The 23,432-nt window shown below is 45.4% G+C and overlaps 1 long non-coding RNA gene across 1 annotated transcript in view; it reads left to right on the top strand.

Moving 5' to 3' along the window:
* Positions 1 to 23,432, top strand: part of LOC134909909 (uncharacterized) — a 169,773-nt gene that overhangs the window by 77,561 nt on the left and 68,780 nt on the right. The window contains exon 2 of the long non-coding RNA XR_010176063.1: positions 778 to 904. This is a non-coding gene — a long non-coding RNA (uncharacterized LOC134909909). The remainder of the gene's footprint in view (positions 1 to 777; positions 905 to 23,432) is intronic.

Raw genomic sequence — 23,432 nt, 5'->3', positions numbered from 1 at the left:
GCTGGTGCGGTTGGCCCTGGGTACCTCCTAATGCAAGACAATGCTAGACCTCATGTGGCTGGAGTGTGTCAGCAGTTCCTGCAAGACTAAGGCATTGATGCTATGGACTGGCCCGCCCGTTCCACAGATCTGAATCCAGTTGAGCACATCTGGGACATCATGTCTCGCTCCATCCACCAGCGCCACGTTGCACCACAGACTATCCAGGAGTTGGCGGATGCTTTAATCCAGGTCTGGGAGGAGATCCCTCAGGAGACCATCCGCCACCTCATCAGGAGCAAGCCCAGGTGTTGTAGGGAGGTCATACAGGCACGTGGAGGCCACACACATTACTGAGCCTCATTTTTTTGACTTGTTTTAAGGACATTACATCAAAGTTGGATCAGCCTGTAGTGTGTTTTTGCACTTTAATTTTGAGTGTGACTCCAAATCCAGACCTCCATGGGTTAATAAATTTGATTTACATTGATAATTTTTGTGTGATTTTGTTGTCAGCACATTCAACTATGTAAAGAACAAAGTATTTAATAAGAACATTTCATTCATTCAGATCTAGGATGTGTTATTTTAGTGTTCCCTTTATTTTTTTGAGCAGTGTATATGTATATGTGTGTATGTATGTATATATATATTAGTGCTCAGAGTGGGACGGTATACAGCAGCCACTTCGAGCACTGGCAGGTCACCTATAGCGGGAAGATTTTCTGTGGGACCACTTGTCATCTGTAGCCCTATCCCCCTATGCATGTTACCCATCACAGCATTCTTGCATTACAGGCAGCCTACTGGCACAGCTATTAGGGCGGTCCATCTATATTGCGAGAAGAGGCTCCAAGCCCCTACCCAGCAGAAAGGGAGCTCCAGCACACATACCAGTGATGCCGCACACATCGGAGGCAGAAAGGTAAATTAAGTTAAGCACTGCACTCCCAGCTGCCACCTGCCACATTTGTTTTATTGTAGAGGGGATGGAGTGGAGACAATCGAGGTTGGCCGGGAGACAATCGGGGCTAGCCGGGGGGACAAGGCAAGGCAACTGAGGGGGTATTCAGTAGCAGTCGCTACTGAGATGTGATCGCATCTCCCCTATTCCCCCCGCAGTGCACACACACAAGTTATCTCAGTTATGCAAATGCCTCTGCCTGATTGACAGGCAGAGGCATTTGCGGGGTGGTATGGGGCAGCAACGTGGTGTTGCAGGGGAGGTGGCGCGCGTTTGATCGGGTGTCGGAAATGGAGCCGTGTTCGGGGCAGCTCTGCGTCTGCCTTTGCTGCCTGGCTGCAGAGGCAGGGGGGCATTAACAAATCAGCCCTGTTCTGGGCAGCACCCTGCATGCGATTTTATCATTAGCAATTTTGCAATTGGTTCTATTGTGTGGCATTGCACCACCCATTTGCGGCGTACGACTTTGGCGCGCACTGTCCCTTTATTGAGTATGGTAGGGAGGGCACAAATTTATAGTTTGCCAGGGGGCACCGAACACCCTTGCACCGGCCCTGCACTCACCCCGCCAATCTGCATTGTGCCAGAGCCTACCGCACCGTGGAGAGGAGGGGGCCCTCCTGGAGGATGCACACGGGCAACCTCCTCTGTTAAACTGCCCCTGTAAATCACACATCACCTTAGTAGTAGTTGGGACACTATGGTGCCTACAACAGCACAAAATTCTAATCTACTGTCAACGCTGGCAGGCTGAAGGCCAAGAAAACCTTTTAGTATATGTTGAAAAGCGACATGGACAGGGATTTTATCTGCCTTTTATTTTTGGCTCCCTTATCTCCACTTAGTACATGTACCCCAAACTGTTATAGTTATTAATAAAAGTACTAATTGTGAGGTTCTTACAAGCTTTTTCTTCTTTCTCTCCTAAAAAAACTGTTGGGATTAAAGCATGTATTATTGAGTTGAATACTTTCCATGGACTTACTGAAGTGTACAGCATATACTAAATATGTCCACCAAGCTCTAGTTTGTTCCTCAGCAGCACAATGCCATGGTGGAGAAGCGGAGCTTCTATAACACAGCAGACACACAGTTAATGTGCCGCTATAGCTCTTCATGCTTCGCCTCTTATCGAGGTGAAGCATACTTGCCTACTCTCCTGGAATGGCCGCGAGGCTCGTGAAAACCGAGTGGCGCTCCCGGCCTCCTGGAAGGCTGGATGCCACCACCCCTCCACACTGCCGCAAATTGGCATAGACAGGCTGACTAGGGGGTAATTCGGCATTTCACTAAAGGGCATGTTTGAGGAAGGGGGACCCAAAATCGGTGTCTTGTTTAGGGTCCCATGAGGTCTAAATCTGCCTCTGCCCAGAACATCACCATGTCTTACCTCCCGGCCAGGCCCACTGTGCATGCACAAGAGCTCACAAACCTCCAGAAGCAGCCACAGGTTAGCACACATATTGTTTGGTAATCCTGTCGATATGTGAAAAAAAAGTGCGCTTATTGTTTTTTTTAATAACAACTGATTGTTTGTATGGCAAAATCATTAGATGTTTACAGGTAACTTAGAGAAAAGTGATTTTTTTTCTCTACATACAGTAATCTGCTGTCATACATACCGAGGTTCCCTGGTTATAGTGCACTGTGCATTTGACACTTACTACATCTTCTGGTATCCGGTCTCTAGGTCGCTCTATGTCGACCACACTTGGGTCAACAGTAATTAGATCAACAACTATTGGTCAACAAGTATTAGGTCGACATGGGGTATATGTCGACATGGTCACTAGGTCAACATGGAAGAAGGTTGACATGAGTGTTTCACATTTTTTTTATTTTTTGAACTTTTTCATATTTTCGATCCACGTGGACTACAATTGGAAAGAGTAACCTGCCCAAAGCATGGCAAGCGACACGAGTCATGCGAGGGGACATGGTGCACTAATTGGGGTTCCCGGTCACTTTACGAAGAAAACGACACCAAAAATGTAAAAACACCCTCAAGGTTGACCTTTTCCATGGCCTTGTTCATGTCGACCTAATGACTGTGTCAACCCATTTCAGGTGTTGACCTAGTCACTGTCGACCAATAGTGGTCAACCGAATGGCTGTCGACCTAAGTGTGGTCAACCCTATGATCGACACCCCCTCTTCTTATATCTCCCCAGAAGTGTGCGACTTCTAATCACAGGAACAGGGTGATATCATAGAAATGCACACATTTACATTGAATAATTGAATAAGGCTAAAATGGATGGTGGCAAAGCTTGATCTTGGCTTGGTTGCAATAAAAAGTTTAGGGTCTCCTTGTGAATGTTGTGTAACAGTGAAATAATGTAACTTACTCCCAGTTGTCTCTGCCATTTGTTTAAATCTCATAGCCTGTTGGTGTCATACCACTAGGTTTCCTATGCATCTCTCTGTTTAGAAGCAAATGTCAATGATTCATCAGCCCAACGCTCTTTATACAGTTTGAACAATTCTCCGTGATGTTTGGAGGGGCAGGACATCAAATTGTAGTTTACAGTACACCTCTCTGTGGCGGTAATTCAGACTGGATCACTGCAGCGGCAGCGATCGCAGTCTGAGGCCCACTGAGGTGCTAACAACATCTCAGGGATGCGATCGCCTCTGACTGATTGACAGGCAGAAGCGCTCGCAGGGCGGGAGGGGGCGTGCGTTGGTGGGGCGCGGCCCGGACAATACAGGGAGCTACTCAGCGGGTGCAAAAGCATTGCCACTGTGCAATGCTGTTGTACTTGTGCGAGTGGGGGGTACGGCCTGTAAATACCAAATTGCTTTCTCACAAATATTTAAAATGCCCGCTCTAATATATATTGTAAACGCCTGCACCTCTTATTACCATGTGCCATGAATGTGCGCTATACATAGCAAAACACTGCATCCCATAAGAGAAAACTATACACCCACACATTATCTGAGTTCCAAAGCTCATTGATGTATATATTTGTTATTAAAAGGATATGCATTCAATATATTACAATGTACAGTATACCTATAGTTACATGGTTACAACTCATACAGTAAGCAATTAATACAGTTACATACAGTTACATACAGTTACATACAGTTATAGTTACAGCATACAATACCATTCCTTTCTCATATAAATTCGTCTCTCCATATCACTCTCTCTTTCTCTGTAAAATCATGCAGGAATTGGGCAGACAGCATCTCCATCATCGTCTGAGACAAAACAGCAACCGAGAACTGTGTCTCTGCAATGTGTTATCTATTTTTTGGGGGAGGGCACTTTCTCATTCATGATGAGTCACTGGTTTGTTCGTGTGCCGAACAGGTTCAGCCTTGGGGACGTCCAAAGGGCTGGCCTGAGTTTCCTGTCCATTACCTGTTTGGAATATCTATTGTTCTAATAAAAGTGATTTTAGGTTTCATACATTTAATCATAACTCCTTGTTGCAATGTCCTACAACTTAATAACAAGTATCAAATGAATCTACACATTAATCTGGTTGCTTTAATAGTAAATATGACAGGTGTATCTTGCTTCGTTCAAATAATACACATACATGACATTACTTCATTATATAATTTTAAATCATTATGATGTCTGGCGCTTGATATTATTATAATTATGTACTGTATGAAATAAGTGTTGAATCCATCTCTGTGGCATGTCCGTGTAAATGCGTGTGTTACCATATATTGCTGTGCTCGCTGCGCGTATTTGCAAGTATAGCGACTTATATGTGTGTAGAGTTTGTATGTTCTTTCTATGTAATATTTTTGACTTCGACAGGCCTAACATGTGGGGCGGACTAGCCCCGTGTCGTGCGTCCCCCCACATGTCAGAGTAAATGATCGTAGATGTGCTAAATTTAGCACATCTACGATCAACTCTGAAGTACCCCCTATGTACATGGTGGTGTTCATACATGTGGACAGGGCTGTAATCATTTACCCGGGGGCGGTGGTGGTGGTGGATGTTCATACATGTGGGCAGGGCTGTAACTATGTGCAGGGGGGTGTAGTGTACATACATGTGGGCACGGCTGTAACTATGTGCAGGGGGGCAGAGGCATATTTAGATTTCATGGGGCCCTAAGAAAGACACCGATTTTGGGCCCCCCTTCCTCAAACACTTTCCCCCAGTCAGTGTATGCCAAATCCCCCCCACCCCTCCCAGTCAGTCACTTTATGTTAAATCCACCCCAGTCAGCCAAATCGACATATCCAGTAGCCATTCCACACTACGGTGATCAAACTCACGGGCCATGCTTCGTGTGGTGCATACTACTAAAAGGGTTTACAATGCTCCACCCAAAGGGTGTGCCTGGCTTCACCGATAGGTATATCTATGGGTGTGTTCTACAGTGGCAGTCCATCAGGATTTGCACTAGCCCTACGCTATGTGCATTACTTCTTCCTCTGGCACCACCATTCACATATATAGATATTTTATATATATGAAAGTGACTGCTCCTGTTTCAGGACCTGACTTGATGTGTAACAATTTACAAAACAATATAGGATCTACATATTCTTAGGTCCTACATATTCTTTATTGAGTCCTTAATTCAGGACTGCCAAAACAGTGGCGTGACGCCCCCGTTTTCCAGTAGTGGCAAGGCCAAGGACTGCTTTGCGAGACTGTTTGGTCGCGATGGTCACAATGTTCATCTCGGACTGCAATGGCATAGATCGCAGGATTGCTGTTGCAAATGCAGGAAGGAGGTGCTACTCACCTGATCCTGCATTTGCTTTGCTAAGGATTGCAATTGAAATCCTTACTAAATGAGGGCCTTGGGGCCTAATTCACTCTGGATTGCAACTGCAAAGCTGTGGGCAGCAGCTTTACAATTGCAATCCTTAGCAATGCAAATACACGAGGAGCTGTATACCACCTACCGCCTACTTTTGCGATGCGATTGCATCTGAGATGACCATCGCTACCATAGGCCTAAGTGTACTCCCTGAGTATACTTGTGTAGTCGTATGTACGGTTACTTACTGGGGATGTATGTGGGTTGAAATGTTCCTCCTTTCTTTTCTTCTTGGGTGATGGGTTCACTTTGGAGCTTTTGGAGATAACCATCCTCCGTAGCACAGAGCAATCGGGATTACTGAAGGACTCAGTATTGGTTAGTGTAATATAGCCGATCAGATAAGAGCCACTTGGTAAAATAAACAACAGACCACAGGGGCTCATTTGCGCTCGCCACACTGTCGGTAAGCCGGCGCTTGGGCTCCCGACGCCGGTATGCTGGTCGCTGGGAGCCCGACCGCCGGCATACCATACCACACCCATCCTAATCACATCTGATTGTACAGCTAGGGGACTTATATTACAATGAATTGTTTACCCTGTTAAATAACACTCTTATTCCTGTTAATAATTACACACATTGAACACAGTATAACCAAATAAAATACATGTTTCCATTATAACAGAGAAATATAACTGTCCAATATAATAACACAATACAATATTGCCTAGCATATAATTAATAACATATCGGCAATTAGTGGAGTCCATGGGTAGGACCAGGGCTAGGAAAGTAACCGCGTATATTTTACGACTGTGCGACATGACGCGGCGGCTGTGTCGTTACAACTATGACACAGTCAATAGTCTATTTTCCCCTCCAGAATGTAATTAAGTCAGTATGAGAAGAGAGCGACAATCCTAGTTGAACCACAAGATGGCACGAGACGCCCACTGAGTCCCTTTAGACAGTAAGGCAATGTCCTTCTTATGATGAACAGGTAACTTTTGATTACTGTGAACTGTGACTTTAAACTATACTTCTCTGTTCTAGGTGCCAGTCACACTACCTGAATATCCTATGTGGCCCACAAAAACTGCCTTTTCTTCTTACACTCCTTCTCCTTCTCTCTCCATGAGGCAACTCCCTCCTCCTCTTCCTGCAGGTCTCTTCCTCCTGTATCATCTGATAGGAAGCATCAGCCAATCCCTGTCCTCTGCTCACATGTTCCTCTCATGCTCAGTCTCACTTGTTAATCCCCTGTGATCCAGATGAAGCAGGAGGCTGTATTACTTGCTTATGCTCCGGATGGAGCATCAAGTCCTATTAACCCCTTTCCAGTCTCTGGGGGTATTCCTGGGGGGTTACATCCCTCCGTACTGTAAAAATGCGTGTCCTCGCACAGGGTATACAGTGCTGTAAGAAAGTCTGTACCTAACTATGTCGCAGAAATGGTAAAGTCCCTTACATATAACATACTTGACCAATTAATATGCATGGAAAATAGGCAAACATGAAACATCAAATCTGATAACTTGTATGAGTACTTAACAATCAACAGAGGAGTGCAATAAGGAATCACCTTTATAAAGCATAATGGGCTGGCAGCAATCCCTGAGTGCTCCGAACTGAACACCTTAGTGGAGGAGACTCGGGTGATTCTGCCACTTCTAACGGCTGAGGTTCTGCCATTGGGAGTTCATTTTGCGAGGGAATAGGCACAGCTGAAATGGTTGGCCAACATATCTGTAACAGCAAGTCTATGGGATTGTCGGGGAGTCTGTGTGCAAGTAGAGGATTGTCTTCTGGGTTTGGGGCATCACCCTCGGAAGTCCCATCAGCTCCTTTATGATTTTGCAACTTGAGTAGATCTCTGTGGATTAGTTGTGACTGACTACCATCTTCTCTTGTGATCTGATATACCGCTACTTCAGACCAGGGTGCCGTGGTGATGATATATGGTTCAGGTTCCCACTTGGGGTCCAACTTGCTCCTTGGGCAATTATTTAGTTTGAAAACATGGCATCCTATGGGTAGTGAATCAGCATTGGCATTCTTGTTGTAATTTTGCTTTTGGCATTCTCGCACTGCATCCATGCGTTGATTGACAATTAGTGATGTGCACCGGAAATTTTTCGGGTTTTGGTTTTGGATTCGGTTCCGCGGCCGTGTTTTGGATTCGGACGCGTTTTGGCAAAACCTCCCTGAAATTTTTTTGTCGGATTCGGGTGTGTTTTGGATTTGGGTGTTTTTTTACAAAAACCCCTCAAAAACAGCTTAAATCATAGTATTTGGGGGTCATTTTGATCCCATAGTATTATTAACCTCAATAACCATAATTTCCACTAATTTTCAGTCTATTCTGAACACCTCACACCTCACAATATTATTTTTAGTCCTAAAATTTGCACCGAGGTCGCTGGATGGCTAAGCTAAGCGACACAAGTGGCCAAAACAAACACCTGGCCCATCTAGGAGTGGCACTGCAGTGTCAGGCAGGATGGCACTTCAAAAAAATAGTCCCCAAACAGCACATGATGCAATGAAAAAAAGAGGTGCACCAAGGTCGCTGTGTGACTAAGCTAAGCGACACAAGTGGCCGACACAAACACCTGGCCCATCTAGGAGTGGCACTGCAGTGTCAGACAGGATGGCACTTCAAAAAATAGTCCCCAAACAGCACATGATGCAAAGAAAAAAAGAGGCGCACCAAGGTCGCTGTGTGACTAAGCTGAGCGACACAAGTGGCTGACACAAACACCTGGCCCATCTAGGAGTGGCACTGCAGTGTCAGGCAGGATGGCACTTCAAAAAAATTGTCCCCAAACAGCACATGATGCAAAGAAAAAAAGAGGCGCACCAAGGTCGCTGTGTGACTAAGCTAAGCGACACAAGTGGCCGACACAAACACATGGCCCATCTAGGAGTGGCACTGCAGTGTCAGACAGGATGGCACTTAAAAAAAATAGTCCCCAAAGAGCACATGATGCAAAGAAAAAAAGAGGTGCAATGAGGTCGCTGTGTGACTAAGCTAAGCGACCCAAGTGGCCGACACAAACACCTGGCCCATCTAGGAGTGGCACTGCAGTTTTCTAGCGAGAGGATGAGTGCTTCCATCCTCATGTGAAGCTGAACCACTAGCCATGAACATAGGCCAAGGTCTCAGCCGTTCCTTGCCACTCCGTGTCGTAAATGGCATATTGGCAAGTTTACGCTTCTCATCAGACGCTTTTAATTTTTATTTTTGGGTCATTCGACTGAACTTTTGTGGCACTGCAGTGTCAGGCAGGATGGCACTTCAAAAAAATTGTCCCCAAACAGCACATGATGCAAAGAAAAATGAAAGAAAAAAGAGGTGCAAGATGGAATTGTCCTTGGGCCCTCCCACCCACCCTTATGTTGTATAAACAGGACATGCACACTTTAACCAACCCATCATTTCAGCGACAGGGTCTGCCACACGACTGTGACTGAAAATGACTGGTTGGTTTGGGCCCCCACCAAAAAAGTAGCAATCAATCTCTCCTTGCACAAACTGGCTCTACAGAGGCAAGATGTCCACCTCATCATCATCCTCCGATTCCTCACCCCTTTCACTGTGTACATCCCCCTCCTCACAGATTATTAATTCGTCCCCACTGGAATCCACCATCTCAGGTCCCTGTGTATTTTCTGGAGGCAATTGCTGGTGAATGTCTCCACGGAGGAATTGATTAAAATTCATTTTGATGAACATCATCTTCTCCACATTTTCTGGAAGTAACCTCGTACGCCGATTGCTGACAAGGTGAGCGGCTGCACTAAACTCTCTTTCGGAGTACACACTGGAGGGGGCATCTTAGGTAAAATAAAGCCAGTTTGTGCAAGGGCCTCCAAATTGCCTCTTTTTCCTGCCAGTATACGTACGGACTGTCTGACGTGCCTACTTGGATGCGGTCACTCATATAATCCTCCACCATTCTTTCAATGGTGAGAGAATCATATGCAGTGACAGTAGACGACATGTCAGTAATCGTTGGCAGGTCCTTCAGTCCGGACCAGATGTCAGCACTCGCTCCAGACTGCCCTGCATCACCGCCAGCGGGTGGGCTCGGAATTCTTAGGCTTTTCCTCGCACCCCCAGTTGCGGGAGAATGTGAAGGAGGAGCTGTTGATGGGTCATGTTCCGCTTGACTTGACAATTTTCTCACCAGCAGGTCTTTGAACCTCTGCAGACTTGTGTCTGCCGGAAAGAGAGATACAACGTAGGTTTTAAATCTAGGATCGAGCACGGTGGCCAAAATGTAGTGCTCTGATTTCAACAGATTGACCACCCGTGAATCCTGGTTAAGCGAATTAAGGGCTCCATCCACAAATCCCACATGCCTAGCGGAATCGCTCTGTTTTAGCTCCTCCTTCAATGTCTCCAGCTTCTTCTGCAAAAGCCTGATGAGGGGAATGACCTGACTCAGGCTGGCAGTGTCTGAACTGACTTCACGCGTGGCAAGTTCAAAGGGTTGCAGAACCTTGCACAACGTTGAAATCATTCTCCACTGCACTTGAGTCAGGTGCATTCCCCCTCCTTTGCCTATATCGTGGGCAGATGTTTAGGCTTGAATGGCCTTTTGCTGCTCCTCCATCCTCTGAAGCATATAGAGGGTTGAATTCTACCTCGTTACCACCTCTTGCTTCAGATGATGGCAGGGCAGGTTCAGGACTGTTTGCTGGTGCTCCAGTCTTCGGCACGCGGTGGCTGAATGCCGAAAGTGGCCCGCAATTCTTCGGGCCACCGACAGCATCTCTTGCACGCCGCTGTCGTTTTTTGAAATAATTCTGCACCACCAAATTCAATGTATGTGCAAAACATGGGACGTGCTGGAATTTGCCCAGATGTATTGCACGTACAATATTGCTGGCGTTGTCCGATGTCACAAATCCCCAGGAGAGTCCAATTGGGGTAAGCCATTCTGCGATGATGTTCCTCAGTTTCCGTAAGAGGTTGTCAGCTGTGTGCCTCTTATGGAAAGCGGTGATACAAAGCGTAGCCTGCCTAGGAACGAGTTGGCGTTTGTGAGATGCTGCTACTGGTGCCGCCGCTGCTGTTCTTGCTGCGGGAGGTAATACATCTACCCAGTGGGCTGTCACAGTCATATAGTCCTGAGTCTGCCCTGCTCCACTTGTCCACATGTCCGTGGTTAAGTGGACATTGGGTACAACTGCATTTTTTAGGACACTGGTGACTCTTTTTCTGAGGTCTGTGTACATTTTCGGTATCGCCTGCCTAGAGAAATGGAACCTAGATGGTATTTGGTACCGGGGACACAGTACCTCAATCAAGTCTCTAGTTGCCTGTGAATTAACGGTGGATACCGGAACCACATTTCTCGCCACCGAGGCTGATAAGACATGAGTTATCCGCTTTGCAGCAGGATGACTGCTGTGATATTTCATCTTCCTCGCAAAGGACTGTTGGACAGTCAATTGCTTACTGGAAGTAGTACAAGTGTCCTTCCACCTTCCCCTCTGGGATGCCGATCGACTCCCAGCAGCAACAACAGCAGCACCAGCAGCAGTAGGCGTTACACTCAAGGATGCATCGGAGGAATCCCAGGCAGGAGAGGACTCGTCAGACTTGCCAGTGACATGGCCTGCAGGACTATTGGCTTTCCTGTGTAAGGTGGAAATTGACACTGAGGGAGTTGGTGGTGTGGTTTGCAGGAGCTTGGTTACAAGAGGAAGGGATTTAGTGGTCAGTGGACTGCTTCCTCTGTCATCCAAAGTTTTTGAACTTGTCACTGACTTATGATGAATGCGCTGCAGGTGACGTATAAGGGAGGATGTTCCGAGGTGGTTAACGTCCTTACCCCTACTTATTACAGCTTGACAAAGGCAACACACGGCTTGACACCTGTTGTCCGCATTTGTGTTGAAATAATTCCACACCGAAGAGGTGATTTTTTTTGTATTTTGACCAGGCATGTCAATGGCCATATTCGTCCCACGGACAACAGGTGTCTCCCCGGGTGCCTGACTTAAACAAACCACCTCACCATCAGAATCCTCCTTGTCAATTTCCTCCCCAGCACCAGCAACACCCATATCCTCATCCTGGTGTACTTCAACAGTGACATCTTCAATTTGACTATCAGGAACAGGACTGCAGGTGCTCCTTCCAGCACTTGCAGGGGGCGTTCAAATGGTGGAAGGCGCAAGCTCTTCCCGTCCAGTGTTGGGAAGGTCAGGCATCGCAACCGACACAATTGGACTCTCCTTGGGGATTTGTGATTTCGAAGAACGCACAGTTCTTTGCTGTGCTTTTGCCAGCTTAAGTCTATTCATTTTTCTAGCGAGAGGATGAGTGCTTCCATCCTCATGTGAAGCTGAACCACTAGCCATGAACATAGGCCAGGGCCTCAGCCGTTCCTTGCCACTCCGTGTCGTAAATGGCATATTGGCAAGTTTACGCTTCTCATCAGACGCTTTCAATTTTGATTTTTGGGTCATTTTACTGAACTTTTGTTTTTTGGATTTTACATGCTCTCTACTATGACATTGGGCATCGGCCTTGGCAGACGACGTTGATGGCATTTCATCGTCTCGGCCATGACTAGTGGCAGCAGCTTCAGCACGAGGTGGAAGTGGATCTTGATCTTTCCCTATTTTAACCTCCACATTTTTGTTCTCCATTTTTTAATGTGTGGAATTATATGCCAGTATCAATAGCAATGGCCTACTACTATATATACTGCGCACAACTGAAATGCACCACAGGTATGGATGGATAGTATACTTGACGACACAGAGGTAGGTAGAGCAGTGGCCTTCCGTACCGTACTGCTATATATATTGGTGGTCACTGTCAGCAAAACTCTGCACTGTACTCCTCCTATATAATACAGCTGCTCCCCAGTCCCCACAATTAAGCAGTGTGAGCACAGATATATGCAGCACACTGAGCACAGATATGGAGTGTTTTTCAGGCAGACAACGTATACTGGTGGTCACTGGTCAGCAAAACTCTGCACTGTACTCCTCCTATATAATACAGCTGCTCCCCAGTCCCCACAATTAAGCAGTGTGAGCACAGATATATGCAGCACACTGAGCACAGATATGGAGTGTTTTTCAGGCAGACAACGTATACTGGTGGTCACTGGTCAGCAAAACTCTGCACTGTACTCCTATATAATACAGCTGCTCCCCAGTCCCCACAATTAAGCAGTGTGAGCACAGATATATGCAGCACACTGAGCACAGATATGGAGTGTTTTTCAGGCAGACAACGTATACTGGTAGTCACTGGTCAGCAAAACTCTGCACTGTACTCCTCCTATATAATACAGCTGCTCCCCAGTCCCCACAATTAAGCAGTGTGAGCACAGATATATGCAGCACACTGAGCACAGATTTGGAGTGTTTTTCAGGCAGACAACGTATACTGGTGGTCACTGGTCAGCAAAACTCTGCACTGTACTCCTCCTATATAATACAGCTGCTCCCCAGTCCCCACAATTAAGCAGTGTGAGCACAGATATATGCAGCACACTGAGCACAGATATGGAGTGTTTTTCAGGCAGACAACGTATACTGGTGGTCACTGGTCAGCAAAACTCTGCACTGTACTCCTCCTATATAATACAGCTGCTCCCCAGTCCCCACAATTAAGCAATAAGCACTGCAGTAGCACAAATATTATTAATAAACGGAGAGGACGCCAGCCACGTCCTCTCCCTAACATTTCCAATGCACGAGTGAAAATGGCGGCGACGTGCGACTGCTTATATAGAATCCGAATCTCGCGAGAATCCGACAGCGGGATGATGTTCGGGCGCGCTCGGATTAACCGAGCCATACGGGAGAATCCGAGTATGCCTCAGACCCGTGTAAAATGGGTGAAGTTCGGGGGGTTCGGTTTCCGAGGAACCGAACCCGCTCATCACTATTGACAATCTCTTTGGCTTCTTTCAATCTTGCATGATGCTCGCGCACCCAAGATGTTTCTGGACCCTGGGTATGTGGGTCATCCACAGAAATGTCAAATTGGAGGTTAGCCGGAAGTACCCCCTTTCGCCAAAATAGCAGATAATACGGAGAGTAGCCAGTCGACCAATGGCACTTGTTGTTATAGATGAAGATTAATTCTGCCAGCAGGGTAGGCCAGTCCAGAATCTTGACCTGCGGTATGGCTCGCAGCATATTAATTAGTCTTCTTCATGCATTCGTAGACTCCATTACTTTTTGGGTGGTAGGTGGTTGTTCGTAGTTTTTTACACCCATACTGGTCACATAATTCTCTGAAAAGTTGTGCTTCAAAAGATGGTCGTTGGTCTGTGAGCACGCTGAGCGGGTACCCGTAGGGCCGGACAAACGCCCGCCAAAAGACGTCAGCTGTGGTCTTTGCTGAAAGGTCCCGGATGGTTAATGCCACCGCAAATTTTGTATAGTGGTCAGTGATGGTGAGAGCGTATTTATACCCGGTGCAGCAAAATTCCAACTTTACATGGTCTATTGATACAATTTCTAGTGGTTGTGCACTAACAATTGGATGAAGGGGGGCTTTCTGCCCGGGCTTTGGTGGTTGTCGTGTTTCGCAATTCACACAAGCTTTGCACCATCTCTCCACATCCTGTCGTAGGTTGTGCCAATAGAAGCGTTTTCGGAGATTGATTCCAGTCTTTTGTCCACCAAAATGGCCAGATTGGTTGTGATAAGCTTCCAAGATCAGTTCGACCTTCTGTCGGGGCACTACAATCTGTTGTGTTGGAGAATGGGTTCTCGGATCAATACTACATCAGATAAGCAGGCTGTCATATAGGTCCAGTCGATCCTTCTGCCTCCACTGGAGCAGCTCTACTGGGGCTCTATCTCTTTCTGTTCTTGACAGTCCTAGGTGGGTATCCACGTAGCTGTTCATTCTTCATAGGTGAGGGCAATTGTCCTTCCACAGGATCCACTCACTTGTCTTTCCTGGCCTCAGGGTCTCTACGGTAGCTGTTACACTAGTATGGGGAAAGTGATTCAGAGAAGAATGCAAACCTCAGCGTTCCATTTCTCTTCTAAAAAAAAAGAAAATCGCCCATTTATTGATGGTGTCATAAGCCGTTTGACAGGAGAAAAGCAGTGAAAAGTAATTTCTTACTGCCTCCTCTCAATTCTTTCTGCCTCTTTCTACAGTATGTACAATTACCAGTCAGAGGTGCCTAGGCTACTCAGCTACAGCCCAGATGGGGAGAGATAACTGCATACACCGGAGGCTGAGAGATGTAATGTGCAGGAGTGTATCTGGGGGTCCAAGCGCCCCTGGCAAAGTAAAGGACTGGCACCCCCATCCATATTTGAAATATTGAAGGCACATGTGCCAAAAAAAGGGCATGGCCACTCAATAGAACCCCAATTCAAAATACACTACACAGAAGTGTTTCTTAGTCACATTACACAGCATGGTAATGTCTGTTATTCACATTATGCTACACAGTAATACCCCTTATGCACATTATGCCACACAGTAGTGCCCATATATATGGGAAGGTGTGTACGCTCCTGGGAAAGTGAGCATGTCCCCGCAATTTTATATTATGATATTAAACTATAAATATAAATCACACTCCCCTACACACGCACACACACAATTAGCAGCCTTACACACAATGCCCACAGTAGTGCTCCTTACAGATAATGTCCACAGTATAGTGCCAGATACACACAATGCCCCCAGTATAGTGCCAGATACATGTAATGTCCCCAGTATACTGTAGTGCCAAATGCACATAATGTCCCCAGCATAGTGCCAGATGTACATAATGACCTCAGTTGTGCAGTGTCACTATGCTTCCCACTATAGTGACAGATACACATACTGTATGCCCCCACAGTGCCAGATACACATATGCCTCAACAGTGCCAGACACACATATGCCCCCATAGTGCCAGACACACATATGTCTCCACAGTGCCAGATACACATATGCCCCCACAGTGCCAGATACACGTACTGCCCCCATAGTGCCAGACACATATATGCCCCCACAGTGCCAGACACACATATGCCCCTACAGTTCCAGATACACATATGCCCCATAGTGCGATACACATATACCCCCACAGTGCCAGATACACATATGTCCCCATAGTGCCAGATACACATATGCCCCACAGTGCCAGATACACATATGCCCCCACAGTGCCAGATACACATATGCCTCCACAGTGCCAGATACACATATACCCCACAGTGCCAGATACACATATGCCCCCATAGTGCCAGATACACATATGACCTCATAGTGACAAATATACAGATGCCCCAGCAGTGCCAGATATACATATGGCCCATAGTGCCAGATATACATATGACCCCATAGTACCAGATACACATATGCCTCCATAGTGCCATATACACATATGCCCTTATAGTGCCAGATACGCATACTGCCCTCACAGTCCCAGGTACATATATGCCCCCACAGTGTCAGGTACACATATGCCCCCATATTGATTTCAGTATTAGAGGCAGCACTTTTAGGTAGATTCTCTTATAAGAAGGAGCTACTCCCCTACCCTCGTGTAGTTCTTCACTGGCAGGGAAGCCAGTAACAATCACATCATGCAGCAGTGGTAGCCACTGTAATAGGTGCCAGGGTCCAGCACTACACTGGCAGGAACTCACTGCAACAAGGGCTGCTGGGAGGTGTAGTTTATGTAGAGTTTCTTGATTGTAGTGTGGTGCGGTGCTGGACCCCAGCGCCAATTACAGTGGCTGTCATTGTTGCATGCTGTGTTCGTTACTGGGCTTCTCTGCTGGTGAGGAAGTACACGGTGGTGGGGGGGATAGCTGCTGCCTCTAAAAGTGAATCTACCTACTGGCCAATAGGTAGATACGCCCCTGGTAATGTGTACCTGTCGGAGGGGTGCACACACAGCAGCACAATAGCCATGCACAGCAGCCTGCAGTGCAGACAGTGAGTGGCTGACCTTTGCACATTGCGGTCTCCTACTGATTCCATCCTGCTTGCAGAGCACGGTGCTATATGGAAGCTGGGAAAGGCATCTACCTTCCCCCACCTCCTCCCTGCTGCTAGTGGGCATCAGGGCCAGTCCTCATTGCTTGGCCAACAGCAGCTAGAACATATTGGAAGCAGAGTCATTGGGGAGTCAGTAATCTGAAGTGACCTGGGACATGCTGGGTGACTTCATTAACACATATGCTTTCTGGGAACCTCTCTGTTCCGGTCACACAGGGAGCATGCAGAGCTCTGCCATTCTCTCCCTGATTAGCCAGAATCCAAAAAAAGTGGTGGGGTGACGGGGGAGGAGGTGGGGAGACAGCAGTCTCTCTATGGCATCCAGAGAAGGTGAATGGATTTTGCACTCACCATACTACAGTACGGGCACGGAGCAGGAGTGCTGCCAATTATTTGGTGTGTGCTGTTACTATTGGATATATATATAGCAGCCTGAATTCTGGCTTTCATTGCCAAAAGGGCTGCTGGAGTGAAAGGACCAAGAGAGAGATCTGCTATAAGGTTAGTTGATATATTTATTGGGTTAAATTAAATTATGTTATATTCACAAAAATTATTGGGCAATTATTATTACACAGAATGAAATTAGAAAATTAACTATCACTTGTTTAAAGTTTTCTAACTGGAAAATGGAAAGTCATATTAAGGTGCTTTCCAACACTATGGGCCAGATGCATCATCGCTTGGAAAGTGATAAAATGGAGAGTGAAAAAGTACCAGCCAATCAGCTCCTAACTGGCATTTTTCAAACACAGCCTGTGGCATGGTAGTTAGGACCTGATTGGCTGGTACTTTTTCACTTTCCATTTTATCACTTTCCAAGTGATGATGCATCTAGCCCTATGTATTCCAATGGGGATTATTGGTGACATATGTAAATGTATGTGCACATGTATATGTGTATATACGAGTATGTATGAGTATACATGTGTGTATGTGTATATATATATATATATATATATATATATATATATATATATATATATATATAAATTTCCACAAAAAGAGCCGCAAAACACACTTCTAAATCAAAATGTATGTGCCAGGTCAGATAATTAATGTAGTACTGTCCAAAACCAGAAGATCCAACAGGACCCAAGCTCAGGATAGACCAGCACACTATTCAACCATATATGAAAAATATTTTAATCTCCATAAAGTGCAATATTCAATGCAAACATGCAGCACAAGAGATCTAGCAGCAAAATACATGAGGCAATAATATACTCAACATCCTGTTTCGTATGCCTTCGTCAGGGGAATAATAGATCCAGCATATTGCAAAAGCATTGCTCGTCCTGCAGTGCAAAAAGCTAAAGTGCCATGTGCCCAAAATGAATTACAAACCAAAACTTATTTATACCTAGTACAGTGATTACCTGATTGCCAACTGCTCCCGCCGGCCACACGTGTGGAGAAGACTAACATCACTCGGATGCGCCACTGTATGCCGCGCTCCAGAAATGACTTCAAAGGACTGGTGTGCCCGCACTTCCCTGCACATCAAGCGCCGGGCCGCGTCACCACACCACTCCCCCCTGGAGAGATCAACCTCACAGAGTCCTCCCATGACTGACACCGTCCCCCATGCGCATCAAATGACACACAGGAGGCGGCGCCCCTCATAGACAGGCTAGATTGTCCCGAAGCTGACGGGACCCGAGAGCCCGTCTCACAGTGGCCGAAAAGGAACAATAAATGGCGCACAGACATAAACAATACCAATACTTGCTAATAAATAAATAAATAGATAAATTCATATGTAAATAATACAGAATCCGAGCCAGTGATACCTCTATCTGAAAAAAGGCCCTGAAAATCGTTATATGCTAACCATTTAGCACATTGATATTTATACTAAGATCCTACTGTATTTAAATCAGAAACAGTGGCTCAGTTAACTGTAGTATCACTGACTAAGATATCTGCAAAAAATGTGCAAATATACAAACCAATGCTAATATATACAGAAGAATCAATCAAACATTATTATGCTCCGTCAGGTAATGGATCCAGACACAAACCAAAGGTCCACGCCCACATGTACATAGTCAAGACCAAAAAAAGACCGAAAAAGGAAAAAAAGAAAAAGTTTACAGAAATGGAGTAAAGGAGAATTCTTCATTGAGTCCTGTTGTTGGTTGCCACCTAATTTAAGCGGAGGTACATGATCAATGGGCATAAACTGTAGATATTTAATATTATGTCCATCTGACACAAAGTGTTTAGCGACTGCTTTCTTAATGGACGAACAATGTAGAGCTATACGTTCTTTCAGCATCCTCATAGTTTTCCCTACGTACAACTTGTTACAAGGACAGAAAAATCACATAAGTATTTCACATGTCATATGATGACATAGATGGTATGTTTTGCCATTAGTAGTAGGGTGAGAAAAGCTGCTACCTGTGTGCGTACGTTTGCAATTGACACAAGACCCACATTTTAAAGCTCCCTGTTTGAGTTGCAGCCAAACTCTTCTTTCGTGGGCTACAGGAACAATATCAGAATATATAATCTGATCTTCAGATTAGAGCTCCGTTTATAGCAAAACAGGGGCAGGCTTTCACAATATTTCCCCATAGTCGGGTCAAACTGTAAAATGTGCCAATACTTCGAGATTGCTTGTGTCGTCACATTTGAAGACACAGAATAGGTGCTGGAAAAAAACATTCGTCCAAGTTCATCAGTAACGGTCTTAGGTTCTAATGGCTGTTTGCTGTCAAGTTTTAAACATCTTGAAATTGCCACTTGTACTTCTTTTGGATCATATCCCATCTCTATAAATTTCTGGCCCATCTCAGTCAGGGCCTTTGGTAATGCTCTGCTGTCAGAGGTTATCCTGACAACCCGTACTAACTGTGAGAACGGCAGACCTCTTTTCAGAGGTTGTGGGTGGAAACTTGATGCCAACAGTAATGTGTTTTTATACGTCGGTTTTGTAAAAATCTCCATACAAAACAACCCGTTCTGTAATTTAACTGAAACATCCAAAAAATTAATGCTGGTCAGGTCATAAGTACATGTGAACTTGATTGACCCTGGCAAAAGATGTAATTGTTCAACAAATGCAAGAAGCTTAGATTCACCCCCAGTCCACAGCATGAAAAGGTCGTCAATAAAACGAACGTAAAATCTAATGTATGATGAGAATACTGGATCTGCCATGATATAGGTTTTCTCATACTGAAACATAAACAAGTTTGCGTACGATGGGGCTACATTGGACCCCATCACTGTCCCTTGTAATTGGAAATAAAACGAATTTTCAAACAAAAAATTATTTTTATGCAAAATGAAATCCAGCAAAAGAATCAAAAATTCACATGGTGGACCCCACATACTGTGGACTGGAGGCAATTGCCTCTCTTGTGGCCTCTATGCCCTCAACGTGATTAATACTAGTGTATAAACTGGTGACATCAAGAGTCACCAGAATACAATCATCAGGCAGTGGACCGATGGAATTCAACTTATTCAGGAAATCTGAAGTATCCTTAATAAAATAAGGTGTGGCTTGTACAACAGGCTGCAAATAAAAATCTACAAACTGTGATAATGTTTGAAATAAAGAACCCCTGGAAGAGATGATAGGTCACCCAGGGGGTTTACTCATGCATTTATGCACTTTCGGCAAAATGTAGATCAAAGGAGTGAGAGGAAATTCTTGTGTAAGAAAGCCCACTGTTTGTTCGCCTACCCAATTATTGGCAAGACCCAGTCCAATAATGGAATCAACCTCACGTTTGAAGTTGTCCGTTGGATTAAAACGAAGTTGTTTGTAACACTGGCTGTCTGCCAATTGTCTATTAATTTCACTGACATAGTCATTTCTATTCAATATTACCCCCCCCCCCCGCCCTTATCGGCGGGGCGTATGATGATATTAATATTGTCCCGTAGAGATTTAATAGCAAGTCTCTCAGGTCTGGTCGTATGGAAATTCCTAATCCTAGTGTTCTGGACACTAGGTAGGACCTCTTTTTTGACCAGGTGTATAAACACCTCGATCTCAGAATTAGAAGACGGTGGGTCAAAATTGCTGGGAACTTTAAAACGATTTGGTGCCCAACCCACGTCATTCTTTTTAGAAAAGAAGACTTTAAGTTTAAGTTGGCGAAAAAATTTATACAATTCAACTTCACAGTCAAACACGCTCTGCTTGTGAGTTTGTACAAATGTAAGCCCCTTAGAAAGTACAGCCATTTCTGCAGCTGACGGACAATAACTAAACAAATTAAAAATCGTTATTCCTGAGCTTGGGTCCTGTTGGATCTTCTGGTTTTGGACAGTACTATATATATATATATATATATATATATAGCAATAGAAATACAGGTGAGTGTGAATAAACTGAAATAAATGGTCACTGTTGACACATTACAAACACTCCCTTATTCTTATAGGGTGTCGGATAGCCCCTAAGTATTTGGCATAGGTAAGATGCCTTTAAAAAGTAGATAGGAATGGGGGGATAGGGGTATCAGCGACCAACAGTGTCTGAATAAATATAAATATCTATAAAGAAATGGCATAAAAATATACGTAATAATGGGATAAAAATGTTAACAATTAATTTATTTCCACATATAATAATAACATAAAAGGATACAAGTATAAAATGAGATGGACTAAAATAGAGGGAAGGGAATTGCAAGACACTGAATATTAATAGAGGGCTAAAACCATAGATTTAAAAAAAGAAATAAAAAAGAAATAAAAAATTAGAGATTCCTGCTTATCTTAGTATGGAGAGTCACCTGAGGTACAGCCAACGCGTTTCGTCTGTCTGACTTCATGAAGGGGTCCATCTAATTTTATAGCTGTATACTTTTATGTTATTGTTATATGTGGAAATAAATTAACAATAACATAAATTAAATAAATCAAATAAAATTACCCCCCCCCCCTTCCCTCTGTGCATAGGAGCTCAGTTTGTAAGTTGGTGCCGTGCAGTAAGCAGGCATACAACATGGGGGCTGGTCAGGCAGCCCTAAGAAAGCTATTTTCAATAGAAAAGAAGACTTCAAGGGCTGCAGCAGTGTTAGATGTCAGTCAGACATCCCCTGCTGCAGCTCCATCACTCCCCCAACGGCGCTGTATACTCCCACGCCCTGGTGGCCGGGTAACTACAGCGGAGGCTCCGGTGTTCTTCTATGTCAGTCACACACTCGCCGATGTCTCTTGGATCGTGTGACCGCATAGGGGTCTCTTTGGCCCGCTGTAATCGCGATCCGGCGCGACACTGTAAGGGGCAGCCGCTCCACTAGTCATCGGGACACTGGACACAGGTTGGTTTTCTCTCTAAAACCATTTATTTACAGCCCGCAGAGCCCGGTGGGGAAGCCAGCAAGGGGAGTAAGGCCTGACCTGTAGCCCCTCCCCCAGCCCTAGGGCGCCATTTAGGGAAATGTTACCGCCCTGGAGCAGCATATCTCTATCCCTCACTCCCTGTCAGCTGCCATTACACAGAGTTGCGCTGTTCTTGGGACTGCTTGGGCAAATCCTCTTCTGTAAAGCCGCCTGCACGTCAGCGCTGTTCATTTTACAGGACACTTAAGTATTCTACCTGTCATTGGACAGTGTGTTAGGGTCTCCTGCCCTGTGCTGCCACGTCGTCATGGCAACCGGGAGACAAGTGCTAGCGGAGTAACCTGAGCGCAGCTGATACTCCGGTTCGGGTCTTTTGCTGTGCAGTGGTTACAGGCTCTGTGCACGGCAGGGGATCCGGTGCTGGTTTTTGTGCTCAGTCTGTGAGGTCTGAGTGGGGCGTGGACAGCACCTGCTTTATAAGGCCTCTTCTCAGGTTAAGCAGATGCTGCTGAATCTTTGTTGGTTAGTCAGTTCCTGAAAGTTAGCCAGTACTGTGTAGCTTTGTATTTGTTGTTGCTTACTGCAAATAGGCCTGGGGATTTGGTACTACACTCTGCCAATCCTGACCTAGCAGTAAGACTGGAGTCAGTCGTTTAACTTGCTGGGGTTCTTTTACTACTCTGTGAACTTAGCAAGTTTGCGGCTGTATTCTAAGACTTGCCTGCCTAAATCCTGTCTCACTGTGCAAGGTGTCAGGTGTCAGTTTAGTGGCAGTAAGCTGAACCTGTGCACTGCAAGTGAGAATTAGGATTGTGGAGACTCTCCTTGTGTCTATCATTCCATCTCTGACCAAGGAGTTTACTGCCACACCCGTTGGTAACCCTTTAGGGTTTTGCTGTTGCCCTTAGCAACAGCATTTCGGGTTCTCTACGTATTAAAACACAACATCTTGCTTTTCCCATCTGAGCATTACTAATACTAGGGAGACACCCAGTTCCTTAGCCTCTGGGCTTCTCTGTTCACTTTGTGTGTATTTTGTTACCCTATCACCTTCTGTGTACGTAATGTCATATTCCCCAGTCTGTCTGTGAGTTCATTTGTTTTGCATACCTATCCGTTCAGACACCAGTACATTCCTGCAGGCACTGGTGTGCATAACAGTTCAAACACCAGTACATTCCTGCAGGCACTGGAGTGCATAACAGTTCTGACACCAGTACATTCCTGCAGGCACTGGTGTGCATAACATATTCAGCAGCCTAATACTCCTGTTGAAATTTTGTGGGAATATGGAGCATACCCCTCAAAATACGTTGCAACAGGTGGTCGATCAGGTGCAGGTCCTGACTCGACAATTTAATGATTTGTCCATTAAAATGCACACCTCCCAGGCCGCTGGCGGAGCTCCCGCAGTAGCAGCACCTT

Source organism: Pseudophryne corroboree, chromosome 1, assembly GCF_028390025.1.
Source record: "Pseudophryne corroboree isolate aPseCor3 chromosome 1, aPseCor3.hap2, whole genome shotgun sequence".
NCBI classification, from domain to species: domain Eukaryota; kingdom Metazoa; phylum Chordata; class Amphibia; order Anura; family Myobatrachidae; genus Pseudophryne; species Pseudophryne corroboree.
Note: the sequence above shows the minus strand (reverse complement) of the source record. Positions and strands in the feature narration are given on the sequence as shown.